General features: G+C 40.1%; 1 non-coding gene across 1 annotated transcript; it reads left to right on the top strand.

Annotated features, from left to right (window-relative positions):
• Positions 1-2,162: 2,162 nt before the first annotated feature.
• TRNAP-AGG (transfer RNA proline (anticodon AGG)) lies at positions 2,163-2,235 on the top strand. Its single transcript has one exon. It is a non-coding gene; the product is annotated as a tRNA-Pro (tRNA).
• The last annotated feature ends 4,821 nt before the right edge of the window (positions 2,236-7,056 follow it).

Below are 7,056 nucleotides of genomic sequence, written 5' to 3'. Positions count from 1 at the left end.
CACATGTTACATGATTCCATTTATATGAAATTCCCAGAATACGTATATCCATAGAAGCAGTAAGTAGATTAGTGGTTTCTAGGGGCTGGGAAGTGGGGAAGGAGAAGGTGAGGAGGAAGTAACTTCTTAATAGGTGTAGGATTTTCTTTGAGGATGATAAAATGCTCTGGAATTAGTGATGATGCTTACACAATATCATGAATGCACTAAATGCCACCAAATTTTATACTTTAAAATGATTACTGGTTAATTTTATGTTGTGTGAATTTTACCTCAACAAAAAGAATAATGTTTTAAAGCCCTTTTTCTGAAATGTGGTCGTGCCTTCTTCCTGTGACCTTTCTTAGGCATGTTGTGGTCAAAGCCTTTTAAATGACAGGGACATTAATTGCTGGGACATTATCAAGCTTACAGAACAGGTTGCATGAAATGTTTTGTCACAGCTATTAATGAATATTCATTTAATAAATGTTAATGTGTATGACAAAATTTCATCCAACACTTACTTTCATTATAACCTCATAGGGAGATTGTGAAAAATAAGACCCTCACCCATCTTAAACTCAAACATGTTTGACAGCTACCGTTATCTCCAAATGAACAAGCACGTACAATTAAATTGACTAAGACCAGTTTACAATAGATGGTAAGTGTTCAAAGAATGTGAATTGTTATTACTATATTTCAAAACTAATTTAATTATGACATTAAAATCTGCAAGAACAATAGAAAGGGATGGGGGATGATTTACTTATAGTGCATGTAAGAGAATTTCCAGATAAACCACATATGTCTGACCAGACAAAGTAAAATCATATGGAGCACAGGTTTCAGAAGCCCCATCAGCACCACTACACATGCAGAGCCATAAACACTGTAAGGAGAAGGGTTGGGAAGCCATCAAATACCTTTAGACAATAATATAAATCTTTTGCTTAATCACACAAGGAAATTTACCAACTCCCAGTGGTTGAAGAATGTTCCCCTGAAGCCAGATTGTGTTTAAACTCCATTTAAAATAATACATCCTAAATTCATTAAGGCTTTTCACTTTCCTAAGCATGCTCACACAGCTAATCACCTTATTCTCTTCACACAGGTGCAAGATAGGTAATGCAGACATTATTCTTATTTTACAGATAAGGAAACTGAGGCACAACAAAAGGGAGTAACCTGGCTAGAGGGACATACAGACTCCTGTCTTCTAATTCTCTGCCCAGGACTTTTTTCAACTCAACTTCCAATTTTATAGATTCAGGTTCAAACGGGTTCCATGCAAGGAGAGTATCACACTTGAGATAACGAACCAAACAACTAAACAAAAGAAACCAAACAGTGTAAAGCCGCAGAGCAAAATATATGACACATTTTTCTCCAACAAAGTCACACTTTTCTTAATCCTCACTCGCAGTATCATCTTGCAACAACTTTGGTAACACTGAGAGGCAACAGCCAAATAGAGATTCAGATGAGAAAATCGTACCACCACCACTATACAATTACCCTGCCCTACTGGAAGCCAAAGTCATTGCCTTTACTGATGTGATGAACAGGCCACTCATGACCTGAAATTCTCTTACATGCACTATAAGTAAATGCAAGCTCAGAGCCACAGGAAGTCAGGCCTCCAGCTTGCCCCAAGGATGGAAACAATAGAAGCTGGAATATAGATTCTTCCATCCAAATAAGATCCTGGCCTTGAAACTCAGTGCCAGGAAGAAGCATGAAAGCTGCTGACTGGAAGGGAGGTAGCAAAAAGGAAGTAGCTCTGCGTGGACGTTCCATCCCCTTAAGCTGCAGACAGTTCTTTCCTCCCAGCTCCTACAGTACTTTTAGTTTGTGCTACTTAATACTTACAAAATTGGCAAGCATGGGTGGAACACCTTCTGTATTGGCTCAGTGTACAATAGGACAATTCAGAGGGCATGAGAGAGAAGTGGCGAGTATGGTGCCTGCCCTTAAGAGAGCTTTACTATCAAGTTGGGGAGAAAATATATCAATCAAACAATGAAGCCAAGATACAGGGCATTAGATAATAAAAGGCAACGTTATGTAGTAAAGAGTAGGCAACATAAGATGTAAGAAAAGAGTCAGGGAGAAAAGGAACTCATTTAATCCTAATTATTCCCACTTTACAGATGAGAAAACTGAAACTCGGCAGGGGAGGATATAGTTTAGCAGTAGAGCACGTGCTTAGGAAGCACAAGGTCCTGGGTTCAATCCCCAGTATCTCCATTAAAAATAAATAAATAAATAAACAAACAAATAAATAAATAAACCTAATTACCTCCCCATAAAAAAATAAATAAACTACAATAAAACAAATAAATAAACTAGAAAACTGAAACTCAATTTATGCAAATTGCCCAGGAAATATAGGCAGTAAGTGGCAGAGTCAGGAGTTCAGTCAAGATCTATCTGAATCCAAGAGGATTGGAGTAAACAGAGAATGCTTCCTGGAGGAACTAGAGTTTGAACCAGGCCTTAAGAGATGGGGAGCGCTTGAAATTTGAAGGGCCTTGAAAACAGGTAAGAATTTGGTAACCATCAAAAGGCATTGGGTAGAAGCACACAATGAAGGCAGTATCTTAGGAATATGAGTCTACAGTGGTACGCAGAATGACCCGAAAGTGAAAGACTGGAATCAGGAAACCAGCGAGGTAGCTGTTACAGAATGCAAGTATGCAGTGCTACAGGGCAGCCTGAACCAGGATAGAAGGTGATATGGTGGAATATAATTTAAATGTTTCAGGGAAAACAAACAGGGTGAGGTGACTTTAAAAATAGGGGTAAAGGATAGATAAGAATAGATTCCAAGAATTTGAGCCTGATATACCCTGAGAATGCTGGTACCACATGATGGAAATAATTTCATCAGGAGGCAGAGCAGGCTGGAATGCTTAGTTTGGAACAAGTTGAGATTGAGGTGTGGACAAAAAAAAAAAAAATCCAAGTAGAAATGCCAGGAGACAGTTGAAGAAATAGGTCAGGAGCTCAGATGAGGTCAAAGCCAGAAGTGTCAGTCTCCACATAGAAGTGCTAGTTGAAGTCATGAATGTTGATTAGTTACTGTGGCAGACATTGTGATTTGCCTACCACAAAGCTATTCCTCATTCATCTTTGCTTACAGAATCCCAGTTTTGTCCTATAGAAGATACTCATGTTCTTAAAGGAGGCTGGGCACTCCTCTGCTCCAGAGGGAAAAATCAGAGGGAGTGTTCTAGGCCAGTGGTTCTCAACCTTCGTTGCACGGGGGAGTCACCTGGGGAAATTTTAAAACATTGATGCCTGGATCCTACAATCAGAGAATCTGATTTAATTGCTCTAAGATATGCCTGGGCATGGGCTTTTAAAAAGCCCTCCAAGGTGATTCTCCTGTGCAGCCTGAGCATGGTCATTTTATTCCCTTTGTCAGTAATTGATTTAGGTAATCCTAGCTGATGGGTCCTGAAGGGAAGTTGGGTGGGGCCATGGAAGACATGTTTTTCTTACTTGTAAAATTGAATGCACTGCAGAAAACACCTTTTTTTTTTCAGATGAACATCATCATTTCTACATGTGATGTGTGGAACTGCTACAACCATCTTGCAATTCTGAAAGGGATATGCTAAAGATAGCAAATGAAAAGATGGAAGATACCTGAGTTCTTAAGGAGGTCCTTGAGCTACTGAATTGACCAATTCTGGGACCTCTGTACCTTTAGATTTCTTATTATAAGAAACACTTGTCCTTATTGTTTAAGTCACCTTGAACTGAGTTCTTTGTTACTTGCAGCTGAAAGCATCCCACTTAGAAACACATATCGATGCCTCTGCCATGGATGTGAAGAAAAGAGAACCAGGAAGTAAAAGGGGTGTGGTCAAAGGGGTAGAAGGAAAACTAGTATAGGGCTTGGTCACTGAAGCCAAAATATATTTTTTAAATCTGATAAGTTAGTCAGTGGGAACAAGAAAAACATGGGAGTGAAAAAAAAGGCTATTTAGATTTGGTGAGGAAGAGATGCCTGTGGTATGTATTTTCCCAAGCAGACCCAAAGCCTCATCTGAAATTATTTCTCAACAATCTAAGTTACCCATCCTCTGCAGTGGAATCTGTCACAATCAGGTGCTTAAACTGAAATGACTATACTTAGTCAAAGTAGTGTTTAACGGAATATCAGTAACTCCATCTTCAGTTTGGTTTCTGGTGACCTCATCATTTTTGGGGACCCCATACCCAACAGAAACTAGATCAAAGTCAAGAGTTATTACCATCAGCATGAAATGCATTAAAATATCCTTAAAGGAAGGAAAAAAGAGATCAAATTTTCTCTACAGGAAAGTAAAGAACTTTGGGTGTCAATTTCTTCAGACACAGAGCAGCACCTATCACAAATATGTCTAGTGACATGAAAAGGTCACCTGCTTGCAGCCTTACTTTCTTACTCACAAATCGACAGGGGGTTTCCCAGTGTGGTAACACTCTCATTTAAGACATTCTGGAGCCCTAATTTCCATTTCAAATGATAGGTTATCTCTACTTTCGATTAAACAAGTAACTTTAACCCATTGCCATGGAATTCTTCTGCACGACTTTGGTCTCTGAGAATAGTATGTTTCTGGGAAGGAGTCTTGGGGAAAGTCCCCTTCTTCAGTGCACAAGCCCTTCCTCTTTTTCCATCCAGGAGCTTTTGCCACTGCCCCAAGAGAAGAGAGCATTAGGTCTTGTGGGTAATAAGTATCCTCTGAGAATTCTGTGAGATCTATAGGAGCCCATTCTAACCGCTAAACAGTTAGATGACAAATGTCAGGACTCCCCACATCCACTGAAGTTTGACCTTAGCATAGTCTCCAAAGAGTGTGATTGTATTAGCATGTTTAATACCATAGTCTGGTGTTTCCCATTGCTCCCTGTGGTAGGTAAAATAATGACCCACCCCCCAAAAAAGATATCCACATCTTAATCCCCAAAACCTATGTACACATTAGGTTATATGGCAAAAAGGACTTCGCAAGTGTAAGTTAAATATCTTGAGACAATTACCGTGGATTATCTGGGTGAGTCCAATGTAATCACAAGAGTCCTTATAAGAGTGAGTCAGGATTATTAGAGTCAGAAGTTGTGATGACAGAGTAGAGGGGAGAAGAAGAGGGAGAGGGATTTGAAGATACTGTGCTGCTGGCTTTGAAGATGGAGCAGGAATGTGGGTAGCCTCCAGAACCTGGAAAAAGCAAAGAAACAGATTCTCCCCTTGAGCCTCCAGAAGGAACACAGCCCAGCTGACACCTTGATTTTAGGACTTCTAAACTACAGAACTGTAAGATAATAGATTTGTGTTGTTTCAAGTCCCCAAGTTAATGCTGATTTGTTACAGCAATAGTAGGAAGCCAGTATACTTTCTGTCATGACTTCTTTTGAAAAATACGACTAAGTGGTCAAATCAATTTGTGGCCTCCAGCCTTCTTTTGGAACTTCACAGTGCACAGTGGTTCACTAAAGTCTCTGAGAAGTCCTATGGAAAAGAAACCTACTTAAGTTTAACTCATGTTGACCATGAAAAATGTTTTAGCTGCAACCATCAGCTATCCTGCAGAACAATGTTCCTTTCTCAGAACACTGGTTTGAGGTAACCATTGCACGATAATTTGACTGAAGCTGAAGATAGATGTGTTAACCAAAGAAGAGGTTAGTGTGGTGCTCTAGAAGGTGGTGAGTCAAAGAACAAGAAACTCAATAGTTGCTCAACTGGTCCAGGAAAGCTCATTCTCATAAACAAACATGAGTATATGGTCTTTGCTCTCTGATCTATCCCCAGGGTGGGATGATCACTGGTGCATGGCAGATGCCATTGAGATAATCCAAGGAATTCCCCTAGTTCTCATTCCTTGCTCCCCAAACAACCTTCTACTATCATTAAGTTTCCCTTTCAAGTCTGGCCTGACAGCCAACTCCAGTCTGATGAACAGTTATCTGTACCCTGGAAAATGAATAAGTTGGAATTCTGGCTTTGGATCTCTGTCACTTGTGATTTAGATTTGGTTAGCATGAGTCCATTCCCAGGAGATTACTGACCTCTAAATATCTATGACAAAATTCCATTTCTGGGCCTAACTAGTACCCTATGAGGTCCTGCCTAAATTGCCAAAAGGCAAACGTTCTTAATGACACCTCCACCCTGCCTCACTCCTCTAATTGCCATATCCCTATGTTGGGTAACTTCCATATCCATAACAGCTTTGTCACCATGTCTAGGAAAAGCTCGTTGAAAGTGCATTCAGTTGACTGAGTTCACGTGCACGGTGAGATCAAGCAATATTGAACAGAAAAGGGCCATAGGGGCAGAGAACAGGGGACAGCTTGGAACAGATATGAGGATCCTCCCTTTGGACCAATGCAATGAGTGTAAGTGAGGCTACCACATCCAGTAGCTGTACTAGAGGGAGGAGGTCAGAGCAGACATGACCATGTACCAGTTCTGATCACTTGGTAGAAGGCAGGTGGAATACTGAGTTAAGGTTTTGTGGACAGCTGTTGTCTTCCCAATACTTCATTTCAAGGACTTTTCCCTTCCCTCACTCTACCCATGTGGTATCAGTAGGAACTACCTGTTTCTACAATATGACTCACAACCCTCTGGGCATGGTTTTGTAAATCCCTCTTTTGTGAGTTACATTTGGTAAGCAAAAGTTTATCCCCAGGAGACTGAATCCAGGGTTGGACACCCATCCCAAACTGAGCTAATAAATTCCTTCCAAGGGGATTTGTGAATTAAGAGAGAGATCAGTTCCTCTGTCTGGATAGTAAGATCCATGACATGTAAAACTTGGGTGTTATTAGCCACCATATTTTCCTCCATAAGGACTAGAAACAGAACGCTGATCTAATGTAAGAGAGAAGAATGAAACATAGTACAAAGAGGTGCAAAATCAAGTGGCAGAGAGAGAATCCAGATAAAATTTATTCCATAGTCCTGGTTCATCTCTAAAGTTCACTTACATTCACTTGGGTTTTGTGAGACATACCTGAATCCATGCTTTAAAAATCCCCTTTTTGTTTAATCTTTAAAATTGGGGTAAT

The sequence above is a fragment of the Camelus bactrianus genome, chromosome X (genome assembly GCF_048773025.1).
Source record: "Camelus bactrianus isolate YW-2024 breed Bactrian camel chromosome X, ASM4877302v1, whole genome shotgun sequence".
Classification (NCBI taxonomy): Eukaryota; Metazoa; Chordata; class Mammalia; order Artiodactyla; family Camelidae; genus Camelus; species Camelus bactrianus.
Note: the sequence above shows the minus strand (reverse complement) of the source record. Positions and strands in the feature narration are given on the sequence as shown.